Source organism: Homarus americanus, unplaced genomic scaffold (assembly GCF_018991925.1).
Source record: "Homarus americanus isolate GMGI-L3 unplaced genomic scaffold, GMGI_Hamer_2.0 scaffold1873, whole genome shotgun sequence".
NCBI lineage: Eukaryota > Metazoa > Arthropoda > Malacostraca > Decapoda > Nephropidae > Homarus > Homarus americanus.
The window spans coordinates 43,708-57,500 of record NW_024735191.1 but is presented as its reverse complement, the minus strand read 5'-3'; positions in this window follow the sequence as shown (position 1 = coordinate 57,500).

The following is a 13,793-nucleotide window of genomic DNA, read 5'->3' as shown; positions in this document are numbered from 1 at the left end:
TCTCTCTCTCTCTCTCTCCCTCCATTTTCTTGTCTGTGTCTGTCGGTCTGTCTGTCTGTCGCTGTCTCTCTTTTTGAGTTTATTTCTCATATTTCTTTTGTTTATGTGTCTGTCTGCCTGTTGGTATGTCTCTATTGTTGTGTCTATTTCTCAACTGTCTATCTGTCTGTCTGTCTGTCACTCTCTGTACCGAGACAAATACCACAGGTGAATTTGGCGGCAGAAAAAATAAAACTATAATCTACGGTATTTTTAACGAGTCATCTTTAATTATCATAACAAAGCCTTCTTCCTTATATTCGACTCAAGTGATCGTTCAGAATGTACGGTATATTTTTTTATATAAGTAGTCTCATTAAATACCCTGACCCGTCCCCCCAAAACAGTAATATTTTTGGTATAATAATTAGCCCAGGTAGACATTTGCCGATAAAACAAAATAAATGATAGTAATAACAAAAAGTAAATACAAACAAACACTACTACCACTCGGAATCAAGTATGACGATCATCCAGCTATGATAAAATGATATGAGTTATTAAGGATGTCACCTTCGTTGGTGACCTCTGAGGTGACTCGAGAGGTCGAAACGGGACCGGCAGGGCCGTCCACAGATGTTACACATGTGGAGGGCTACATCCCGTGCGGAAGGGTCGGTGGCAGCTTCTTTCCGGGGCAAGCACTTGTCTCCCTCATTATGAATTCGGGCTAACTCGAAAGTATTAACACCTCAAGTGGTGCTTCTCCAAGCGTTACTGTGTGGAGTAATCGTCTCCCACCATTCATTCTTTAGATTGCTAGGTCCGCTCTAGGCCACAGCTTTCTTCTCGTGGAAGGTGTCAGCTTTGGTCTGAGACTAAGGGTTGTTCTGCCAGTCAGTTAAAGCAGCACGTTTATCATTGACGAGTACATTGATTTCCGGATCATTTTCATCAAACCAGTCCTGCTGTATTCTTTCTATCTAGCCGAGGGTCTCTCTGCATGTTTTGTCATGACAGTGTCTAGGATACCCCATTCGGTTCTCGGATTTGGGTTGTTTGTTGTCGTGTTATTTATGAGCCCATCGTCGAGCAGCTCTCTGAAGGCATGTGCTATCGCTTGACCTTCCAGTCACTTGGTGTTAAATCCTTTTCCGGAGGCTTGTTGCCTTCCTTGTTTTGGGGCGACGTAAAGGGAGAGTTTGGTTCTGAAGAGCCGACGATCAGTGTCACAGTGGTCTGAGCCACGCAAGGCTCGTGTGATAAGAACATCTCGACGATCTCTTTCTCTGACAATGATGTAGTAAATGAGATGCTAGTGTTTGGAACGTGGGTGTTGCCAAGAACCCTTGAACTTGTCGGCCCGCCTAAACAAGGTTTTGGTAATTTTGAGGCTGTGTGCAGCACACTTGCTGAGGAGGAGTAGGCCGTTGGGATTACACTCGGCCACCCCATTTTTCCCAATGGTTCCCTGCCATAAGTCAGCACTTCTACCAACTCTGACATTGAAATCGTCTAGAAGCACAACCTTATCTTCTCTGGGGATAGAGGTTAGCACTCTGTCAAGGTCGGCATAAAAAGCCTCCCTGGTGTCATCCTCTGCATCCAGTGTTGGGGCGTATGTACTGATGAAGAAGGCATGTGTGAGAGATCCAGTGGGACTTGGAGCGTCATGATGCGCTCATTGATCCTAACAGGCATTTCAGTTCACCTATTTAATGTAGGATGGATTGGCGAATGGCAAAGCCAACTCCGAAAATGCGGCTTCTCTCCACAGCACTCTTATCCAGACCCCTGTTTTGTGTGTCGACCTTCGTCTGGGAGCCGGGACTCACTAATGGCTGCTATGTAGACGTTATACCTAGACAGTTCTTTTTCCGCAAGGGCAGTTCTTCTTGCAGGACGCTCATTTGTGCTAGTATCCAGAAAGGTCCTGACATTCCATGTAGTGACCATACAAGGTTGTATAATTTGTTTTTGCTTTGATCTGTGATTATGATTGTGTTTTCGACAGCATCAGGATGACCATACTGGGTGTGGTTGATAAGTCAGGTTTGTTCTTTAGGCAAGCAATGTTTAGGTCACCTTTTCTAGCCTACTCCCCATGTGGGGTGAGCAGAGTGATTCCTGTAAGGGGCTGCTTAATCGCACAGATAGAACCGATTGCACTGCTGCCTAGATCCCAGTGCATAAACAGCCATCTTATCTCTGCCGCCCATGTGCAGAGTTGTGACTAGAGACTCTCGGCAGTCATATCTGCTTGTTCCCGTTGCCATTCGTCTGTCGCCATAGGACTTTTGGGGGTATAGGGGTTTTGATGATGATGAAAGTATGATGAGCTGGACGATGCCTGCACGTGAGTTGATTTATGTGGTGAGGCAGGAGCACAGGCTGCAGCCACACATCTTGGCTCTCCCTTTTCCTAATCCAGTGGTGCAAGCAGCTGCAAAGACTGGGGCGAGGAAGAGTTCCAATGGACTTCCGATAGCACAGTTTGTTGGGTTTTCCTTTAGTATCCTGTTCATCTTGTATTCCCTTTATCCGCTGGTGTAGTCGTTGGGTTCCCTTGTTGGTCACCTCTTCCACTCTTGGGATCTTACTGGTGCTCTGTAGGCATGTCTGCCTGACGTGGGGCTCCACCGCAGATTTTTCGTTTGGGGTTTACTCCCGTAGCCTTATACCTCCCAAGGATATTCCGCAAAAGCAGCGGGACAATGGTTGGTAGGCGCCAGAGCGTATCTACATGCTGGTGGGACTGTGCGCCGTCCCTCTGGGGTCACTGCTGCACCACGATCCTCTGCTGGTCTAGCCTGGACCCACGAGGCACCCAGTTTCCGTGTGTTGCCACGAGGAGGCACAGCAGGTGTGTTGATGGCGTAGAGGCTGTGTACTGGCAGGGGAAGTTTTACACAGGTTTCCTTCCCTGTTCAGCACAAGGGCTAGCCAGCGATGGTAGCTGAAAGAGAGGAAGCAAACAGTGCTTGCCACACTAGTTGCATTACACCACCCTGTATGCATAACACACACACACACACACAAACATTTCCCATCTTCAAAAATGTAAATAAAATACAAACACAGAAACACCACACTGACACACATGTTCATAAAACATTGTTACGTGTGTGTGTGTGTGTGTGTGTGTGTGTGTGTGTGTGTGTGTGTGTGGCTCACGGAGCAAGTGACGGCCGGGCCACACAACTCTCGTGATCTCCACTAAACTCTGGATTTCCTTATTCACTAAAAAAACACTCGGGCTGTGAGGGAGTGGCGTCGACCCTTAGTACAGGTGGAGTCGTGACCTGGCCAGGGAGGAGGGGAGGGCGGGGAGGGCGGGAGGAGGGCGGAACGGAGGGAGGCGGGAGGGAGGAGGACGGAGGGAGGATACCTAGAAGAGAAGGAGGAAGAAGGGAGGGAGGGAGGGAAGACAGCTAAGAGGTAGGGAGGATGGCTTCTAGGCGGGATGATTGGAGAGAGGGAGAGAGGGAGAAGGAAGGATAATAGAAGGAAGGGCGGGAAAGAGGGAATATAGCTAGGAAGGAGGGAAGGAGGGATGCAGGGAGGAATGATGAGAAAATGGGAGGGAGTGAGAAAAGGCAAGGATGGACGGCTGGGAGGTGAAAGAAGGGAAACGGAGAAGGAAGGAGGGATGGATGGTAGGAAAAAAGGAGGAGGGAAAGAGGAAAAGCAGGTGGGAGGCAAAGAGAGATGGAAGGAGGGATGGAGTGAGGAAGGGAGGGAAAGGGAGAATAAGTGGAAGGGAAGGGGGGTGAGAGGGAGAGTTAAAGAGCTATTCCATCACCTCTCTGTTCTCCAAACTTTTTTAAAATTTCACCAAATTCTCCCCAGTTTCCTACCGCCTTCCCCAGTCCGCCTCCTGCCCTTCTTCCCCAACCTTCCTCTCCTTCTCTCTCTCCTTCCCCTCCTTCTCTCTCTCCTTCCCCTCCTTCTCTCTCTCCTTCCCCTCCTTCTCTCTCTCCTTCCCCTCCTTCACTCTCTCCTTCCCCTCCTTCTCTCTCTCCTTCCCTCCTCTCTCTCCTTCCCTCCTTCTCTCTCTCCTTCCCTCCTTCTCTCTCTCCTTCCCCTCCTTCTCTCTCTCCTTCTACTCTTCTTCATACTTACGTTTTATCCATTTTTGTGCTTTAAATCATCAGTAGATCTTATCATTTATTGCCTTGTATCCTTATTACACGGATTGAAGAGAGAGAGAGAGAGAAAGAGAGAGATTAATTTCTCTCATTTCCTCCTTTATTAGTATGTGGTCTTCCTCTGTTTCTTATATATTCTTCGCCAGTTATTAAATTCTTTCTATAATTCTTTCTTTCTTTCTCCTCTCTTCATATCTTTCTATTTCTTTGTTCATCTCTCTCTCTCTCTCTCTCTCTCTCTCTCTCTCTCTCTCTCTCTCTCTCTCTCAACACCCCCACGGGACCTTCACACCCCTGAATATTCATCCCTTTATTTACCACACTCTTTTCACACCGATTCATCATCATCATCATCATCTTCTTCTTCTTCTTCATCTGTTATTGCGGTTTTTCCCTTGTAACTGTTATTTCTCTTGACCTTTGATTCCACCTCGTTTATCACGTTCTCCAGTTCCGCTTTCTCTACAAATTGGAGTTTTTACGGTTAATTAAGTGTGTGTGTGTGTGTGTGTGTGTGTGTGTGTGTGTGTGTGTGTGTGTGTGTGTGTGTACGCTGATGCAACTTTAAGATTGTCGTATTTGTTTGTTTATCTCTCTCTCTCTCTCTCTCTCTCTCTCTCTCTCTCTCTCTCTTTCTCCCACCACCACTATCTTAAACAACAACAACCACCACCACCACCACCATCCACAACCATCACAACCAACCACCACCACCAACCACCACCAATCACCACTACCCCCCAACCAATCACCACCAACCACTAAAACCAACCACATCGACCACCACCAACCACAACTACCACACACTACCACCACCACCACCAGTTCCCATCAACCATTGGAGGATTTTATCAAGCATAATACTCACATCCTGACAGAAACAAAATTCTCCGACCTCTGTTACCGCTGCTAATTAGTTCCTTGGTAATGAAGGCCTATAACTCGCCTCCATTTTACCATGTCCTAGGGCCAAGCATTATAGTATAGCCTCTCTGAGTATTATCGCTCAATTTACGTCATACTTATGAGGCTATGTCATTAGGCCAAGCTTTATAGTATAGCCTCTATGAGTATTATAGCTTAATTTACGTCGTTTTCATGAGTCTTATAATATGAATCATACCTAATGGACGTCGCTTAGAAGGATATTAAGACTTATACATTCCTAGACTTCACTGTGTTATAAGGCCAAGCATAATTTCATACGTGTAAATCTTATAGTTTAATCTAAATCGCATTAAGTAACCCTAGGGGGGGGGGGGGTCATAATAATTCCTTCTACTACACCATTTTATAAGACCAGATTTACTATCATAGCTATAAAAAATCTCATATCTTAATAATTGTCTCATCCAGGAGTATAATAACTTTAGCTCTCCATCCTATTATAAAATTACTCTAGGTTAATAATGGAGTCTTATAACTCTATAGTATTATTAGACCATTCTACCTTATTTCGTGTCTCTGCCATGAGTGTTATAACCTTAAATTCTACTCCCAAGTATTATATCCCATGAGTATTATACCTTAACTTACCGGTACATTAACTCGGCCAGGTTAAGAAGCAATATAGGTCAAGTTTCTCAAAGATTCGTAAGATTATTTTTCTTCATTAACTCCTCTAATTACAGGTGCAGTATCGGTGTTATGGCGCCATCTTGGGTATCTATCTATCTATCTATCTATATATCTATCTATCTATCTACCTGTCTGTCTGTCTGTCTGACTGTCTGTCTGTCTTGTTTATAGTTAAGGTGTTATCTTTTATCTCCAGTTAGACGGTTAAAGGTGAAAGGGGAAGAAGGGGAAGGGGGATGGGGTCAAGGAGATGGAGGTGGAAGAGAATGGGGGAATGAGGAGGTGTGGGGAGTTAGATGAGGGAGAGGTAGAGGATAGAGTGGGGAGTGAAGGAGGGAAGGGAGGTAGAGAGAGTGAAGGAGGGTGGGGGGAGCATGAAGGAGGTAGAGAGTGAAGGAGGGTGGGGGAGGAAGAAGGAGGCAGAGAGTGAAGGAGGTAGGGAGGAAGAAGAGAGAGAGAGGAATGAGGGGGGGAGTGAAGGGGAGGTAGAGAGGAAGGAGGGTGGGGAGGAAGGAAGGAGGTAGAGAGTGAAGAGGGTGGCGGAGTACAAAGGGAGGGCGAGAGTGAAGAAGGGTGGGGAGGAAGGAAGGAGGTAGAGAAAGTGAAGGAGGTGGGGGAGGAAGGAAGGGAGGCAGAGAGAGGAAGGAGGGTGGGGAGGAAGGAAGGAAGAATTTAGAGAGTGAAGGAGGGGTGGGGGAGTGAAGGATGGGGCAGAGAGTGAAGGAGGGTGGGGGGGAGGAAAGGAGGTAGGATTGGGGGAGTGAAGGAGGGTGGGGAGGGGAATTTGGAAGGGAGGCAGAGAGAGTGAAGGAGTGGTGGGGAGTGAAGGAAGGAAGGTAGAGAGAGTGAAGGAGGGTGGGGGAGGAAGGAAGGGGAGGTAGAGAGAGGGGGGTGAAGGAAGAGAGGCAGAGAGAGGAAGGAGGGGGGGAGGAAGGGGGAGGTAGAGAGAGTGAAGGAGGGTGGGAGAGGAAGGAAGGGAGGTAGAGAGAGTGAAGGGGGTGGGGGGGAGTTGATGAGGGGAGAGGTAGAGAGGATAGGAGTGGGGGAGTGAAGGAAGGAGGTAGAGAGTGAAGGTGGGTGGGGAGTGAAGGAAGGAGGCAGAGAGAGTGAAGGAGGGTGGGGAGAAGGGAATGGAGGTAGAGAGAGTGAAGGAGGTTAGGAGTGAAGGAAGGAGATAGAGAGAGTGAAGGAGGGTGGGGAGTGAAGGAAGGGAGGCAGAGAGAGTGAAGGAGGGGGGAGGAAGGAAGGAGGTAGAGAGAGTGAAGGGGTGGGGGAGTGAAGGAAGAGAGGCAGAGAGAGTGAAGGAAGGTTGGGGAGGAAGGAAGGGAGGTGGAGAGAGGAAGGAGGGTGGGGAGGAAGGAAGGAGGTAGAGAGAGTGAAGGAGGGTGGGGGAGGAAGGAAGGGGGAGAGGGAGGTGGGGAGGGTGGGGGAGAAGGAAGGAGAGAGAGAGTGAAGGAGGGTGGGGGGAGGAAGGAAGGGAGGCAGAGAGTGAAGGAGGTGGGGGAGTGGGAAGAGTGAGGAGGAAGGGAGGTAGAGAGAGGAAGGAGGGTGGGAGAGTGAAGGAAGGAGGTGGGAGGTGGGGAGTAAAGGAAGGGAGGCAGAGAGAGAGTAAGGAGGGTTTGGGGGGGAGTGAAGGAAGGAGGCAGAGAGAGTGAAAGGAGAGGAAGGAAGGGAGGCAGAGAGAGGAAGGAGGGTGGGAGAGTGAAGGAAGGGAGGTAGAGAGAGTGAAGGAGGGTGGGGGAGTGAAGGAAGGGAGGTAGAGAGAGTGAAAGAGGGTGGGAGAGAAGGGAAGAAAGTGGAGGAAGAGGAGGGAGGAGAGGTCGACGAATGATAGATACGAGAAAAAAATAATATAAAAAAAAATTTAAAAAGTGAACAAATTATTAGAATAACTAAACAAGTAATATAAAAGATAACAAATAGCAGAAAATAATAAGGAAAAAAAAGAATAAAGAAGAGGAATATTAATGAAAGACTAAACGAATAGATTAATAAACATAGAATGAATATGAACAGAAAAGAAATTAAAAAATAACTACAATAAAAAAACCCACAAATTGTACCTCAAATATAAAAAAAATAGCATAAATCAAAGTGGATATAAATGGATAAATAACCCGTAGACACATAGGGTGAACAAATAAGAGAGAAAGGCTTTTTAAATGGTCGCCTAATGATGTGATAAGTTCCATAACCGACCCTGAGCCTAGTGGGGTGCCGCCCGCTCCCAAGGTACATTAATTGTGAAATAACCGACCAGGCCGACACACTTCAATAACTCCGGGTCCTGTATCGGTTAATTTAATACTATTCACCTTTATGTCCTGGATTTAAATCTTGTGTTTCATGATGATTAACTATATTATGTTAGATGTGATGATTCTCTGATGGGGTTTCGTTGTGGATTTCGTTTTAGAAGTGGGATATTGGTTTTTAGTCTCTACGGTACAACCCGGTTCTAGCGGACCCCCAGCTGGGTATCGTGATGATCCGCCTGGTTAATGAATGCAAACGCTTTGGGTCGTCATCAGCATTCCGTTTACGAGCGTAACGCGTGGGTCAGACGAAGGTAAAAATGAGAGAGAGAGAGAGAGAGAGAGAGAGAGAGAGAGAGAGAGAGAGAGAGAGAGAGAGAGAGAGAGCTTACGAGCTGTTAGGAGAGACAGACAGACCTATAAAGGCAGCTTGACAGACGAAAAAAAAAATTAATGGTATCTAAAAATAAAAAATAAAAAAAGCCATACCCGGCACTGGCTAAAATCAACATCTACAAAGTGTTTCTATGCAGCCTGAAGCGCATACGAGACAGTCAGACAAACAGACAGAAACAGGGAAAGATTTACTGCAAATATAATAAGAAAAAAAATGCTGAAATTTGCAGTGTTTTGTCAAGCGTCACTGGCTGGAACGAACACTCTCCCGCTTACTACGGCGCCCGCTAGAACGCACACTCCGTGCGCATTGTGTAACCAATCATCCATCAAAATTTGGACACGTGACACCTACATGATGCGGGGAGTAAGGGCGCATCCATCACCCAGCGCCTAATCTGACCATCACAACAGGGAGGAAAGATTAGTAAGCTAGTTATAGGCTGAAGTACAGGAGGCAGTGTGTAGCATTTGTACTCAGTTGATGTACTAAGAGTGCTTTGAGAGTGCAGGGATAATTTCAGTATGTTGCTGGGTAAATTTACCTCCAAACACGTGAAGAATGTACTATACGATTTGTACACTTGTTGGTCAGTGTGTAGAGTGTGGGTTAACATGCTGGGAAGACACGCCAGAAGTTGTGTACACTGGCTCGGTGGTTGGTTCCTGACGCATATGTTGATGGATATAAGTATATACACACACGATTAATATGTAAATTAGGATGTATATGTACAATTATATACATCGATACATATACTAGCAGACGTACAATATACATGGATGCAAATGACTATGTATATAGAGACATAAGTAAGATATACATATATACATATTATTGTTTATTAACAGATATAATGGAAGACATAATTAAACACACACACACACATGGAAATACATAAACATATTCACATATTCACAATTACACAAATTATACACATCCAAACGAGTATACACACACACACACACACACACACATACTGACATTTACTCTGACAGAACATGCTAGGGCACCACACACACACACAGACACTCAGCGGTCGTCACCTTGTCAAATATATCGTTAAGAAAGGTTGTTTTTCCCTCTGGTTTCGTGTTAAAAGTCTCAGATGATTAACTAGGTATAAGCATTAGTCGGGCCCGGTGTGTGCCTGCATGATGTGGTAAGTCTGCATCGATTTACATATCAAGAGCGAAGGAATTATTTCCAGTTTGTGTTGTGGGGTGAATAAACTCGATGATTAGATGGACTTAATTCCAGTTTGTGTTATGGGTTGTCTAGATATGGTGATCATAGATTCACTATTTTCCTCTTCTTTTTTTTCGAGTCGTTGATTTGATTCTATTTTGAGCATTTATATTCGCCATTTCTCATTTGTATTATGATTTCCTTCTCTTCTCCTTTAAGTAACAGAATTACATACAAAAAAGGAAGGATTCAGTTTATGTAAAAGACTTTTTTTTTTACAGGAAAATTATAGGAATTTCTGAGAGCAATAGATTATAAACTTATCATTTCCTATTTTTTGCTTGTGTATAGTATCCCTGTTTGTTATACTTATTCACGTATATTCTGACAATGATTATGTGATAATAAAGACATATTCTGCTTCTTGATGGAGTATATAGGAGTATATTTCATTGTTGACGAGTATATATCACCTTTCACAAGTAAGTATATCCCAACCCTCCATATAATTCATCCCCAGTGTAGTCATTATACCACATCCTAATTATACCACAACGAGCATACATCATCGAGTCTAACAGGTATATATCCTAACTTCCTGTATAATTCATCTACACCTTGTAAGAAGCAATCTACCCCCTCCCCCTAACCCCCCCTCCCTTAACCCCCCTCATAGACTGAATATATATATAAACCCACACAGGAGCAAAATACACACATAAATAAGGGGTATAATAAGCGGTGGACGAGCAAAGGTTCACGGAAACTTGTGCTGTTGAGAATTATAACATTATCAAGGGTCGCCAGTCACGCCAAGCTTGATGTAGTGGGGTATATGAGCCGCCCTGACGTGACGCTCCCAGCCCAGGCCACGTGAAACTGCTTTCAGGTCACGCACATACATACATACATAATAATGGTTGCTCCTCGTATAACGAGGATGGCCGGCCCAAGGGCCAGCTAGGCGTGAATTTGTTTCATGGTGTAGAAGCTGTCGCCAACACAACAACCATACCCTTAGTTAACGAGCTGCATGACACAGTGTCAAGGAATAGTCCGAGAAGACCGGACAACTCGCCAACTGCACTGGCTAACCATTACCCCGGAACACGATCAGCAAATCGATTAACATCCAGGTTCCCAATTGCTGATAGGGAAGACAGAGGCAAATAGCGTAAAGAACTTGCCCATAGTTTCACCCTGCCCGGGGATCGAACCCGAGTCCGCTCGGTTGCGAGGCGAGAATACATACATACATACATACATACATACATACATACATACGCTGAAGGAAAGACCCCAACACCGAATCGTCTTGTTTCTTATACACGAAAGCACTGATTAAAGGTTTCTTGTATGGTCTATGTGTACACTGTACACTTGAAATCTGTATATATTATACTGAACCGTATACTTACTACCTACATTGTATACTGTACATACTGTATCAGTGTGTGATGATTTTACTGAATTTCTATCTGTCTATCTCTCTAATATACGCGAAAACACAAAGAAGGACCTTACAAATTACGCCTTCAAGACGCTTACCATAATACACCCCGGCGTATAAAATTGCTTTCACGTCAAGAGACAGGTAACACGATACGCAAAAGTTTATGGGGTTAATTATCACCCACGACAACACAAGTGCGTAGACTTGTTACGCAAACACACCTGGACGAGGAAGTTTTTTTTCAAATTTATTTGTATAAATTTGTTATTTATTTAGTGCAGTTGATGGCTGACAGAAGTCAGTTTATTTTAGGTTTTACAATGGGATTTTAGGAGAGGGTACAAAGGTATTTTACGAAGGGATTTCAGGACGGATTACAAAGGGATTTTAGGCTGGGTTACAAATTACAATGGGGTTTTATATGGCATTACAAAATAATTTTAGCCGGGGGGGGTGATATTGATAAAACACACACACACACACACACACACACACACACACACACACACACACACACACACACACACACACTTTTTTTTACTCTGTCATAAATACCTGCGATATATTTCTTTTTAATCATGACTTACACTCATACACACAACACTGTAATCTTTTGAAAACACAACAAAATACAGGAACTGACGGAAGAACTTGACAACAACAGTACCTCAGGCAAGAGTGAACATTATATAGGGTGTCTCAGTAAAATGGTCCTGTCTCCCTCCCTGCCTACTCCATGAGACACTGAGTTAGAGGGAGGGAAGGATATATTTCTGCGACACCCTCTGTACCTGTTATCGTGATGAAATATATCCCAAGAAATATATTAACTATATTGTCATTCTATAGGTAAATATATCACTAATTATACATATATATTAATAGTGTTTCATTTTAATTAATCGTTTCCTGGTAATATTACGTTTTAACTATAATTATATCCGTAAATAGTGATATATTTTATACAACGTCTATATTAAGTTTATGGTCATTTTCCAGGCTATATATTTATCTTGTCTATATCACTAACTATAATATATAATTAATAGTCTATTTTAAAATGAATAATTACAATCCCAGGGAATATTTTTCAACCATAATATATTTCGCTATATTAACAGATCAATTTAACCGTATATTTATTTTTCAATCGATATCATTATTTTAACTATATGACTAATTAAAGTTATGAACTATATCAAACTATAGCTATTCACCAGGTCTATATTTTTTGTTCTATAAATACATCACTAACTAAAGAGATATATATTTCACGTATAATTAGCCGTTATATAACTACTGTATATATAGTAGTTATTACCACAGTATTCCCCCCCGTTAATAACACTATCACCAGCTATGGGGACAATATTACCAGCATATAGTTAATGTATTCTCTAATGCTATACAGTATATATTTTTCGTAAAGTTAAGTGCTATTGGTGTTAATGGCGGAGGCTGTGTTTAATGACGCGTCACTCTAGGGAATGAATTATTGTGGCGTGAACACCACTCAGGTATACCATTATGAGGTACTGCCCGCCACACACACCTACCTGTCCCGTCCATCACACCTGTAAAAAAAAGTAAATTAAAGTAAGTAAGTAAGTAGGTAAGTTACTCCCTTGTTATAATTTTAAAGTAATTGTAAGTAAGTAAGTAAGTAAGTAAGTAAGAAAGTACATTAAAGACACACAATAATATCTTGAGAAAAACTGAATCTTAGGTCCAAATTTCCCCTCCCCCTCACCCTCTCCCTTACTCCCTCCTCTCACCCCCTCCTCTCATCCCCTCCTCTCACCCCCTCCCTCAACCCCTCTTTCTCACGCCCTCCTTCCCAAGATGGTGGGCGGGCACTGTCGTTAAGCCCAAAATGTTTTTGTTCCTTGCCTTAATCCTTCCCCACGCTGCCACCTGGATCCTTTGGAAATCCAGTTAAAAAGTTGCCTTGAGGGTTTATGTAAGTTAAGCTAGGTTAGGTTAGGTTGGGTTAGGTTAGGTTGGGTTAGGTTAGGTTGGGTCGGGTCGGGTTAGGTTGTATCAATACCGAAAACCAGGACAGCCTGATGCTTTTCGTCCCATATCACTAACCAGCTGCCTGTGTAAAACCTTTGAGAGGATGGTTCTTGGCAGACTCTTATATAGAATCAGAGAACACATGTCTCCTAACATAAATGGCTTCACCCATGGTAAATGTGTACATAATTGCATCACTACACTTTTAACTGTACATGGTGATCAAAGACACAGATACACCACATTTCTTGACCTAAAAGCTGCATTTGATATTGCCGATAGTCAACTTATATTGTACGAACTAACCAAAATGGATATAAGAGGTAGGCAATATCACACTCAGCTATGCTGATGGTATTCTCATACACAGTAAAACTCATCGTGAAATACAAATTACCCTGAACCATGTACACACAGTCTGTTAGAACCTTGGTGTTATTATCACTGAGATAACTAAGGTGTTTAACAGACAAGCTGATAACCGCAAACGCGGTTTTATTGAAACCACAGTCACTGACAGTCTCATCATCACTGACTCTCTATCCTCACTACTTGCCCTTGACACCCTCAACTTCAGTTGTCACGTGCTTGTCTCTGAAGCCAGACACAAATATGGGTACCTTGTTGACCGGGGTGTTAAAATGAAACTGTTGTGGATCCCCTCTCACATAGGCCTCACAGAACATGACAGAGTTGATGCCCTCGCCAAACTCGCGTATAATAAAGACACTGTTGAATACAATTTGGGTCTGTCAAAATGAACCCTTAAAACTGTAATT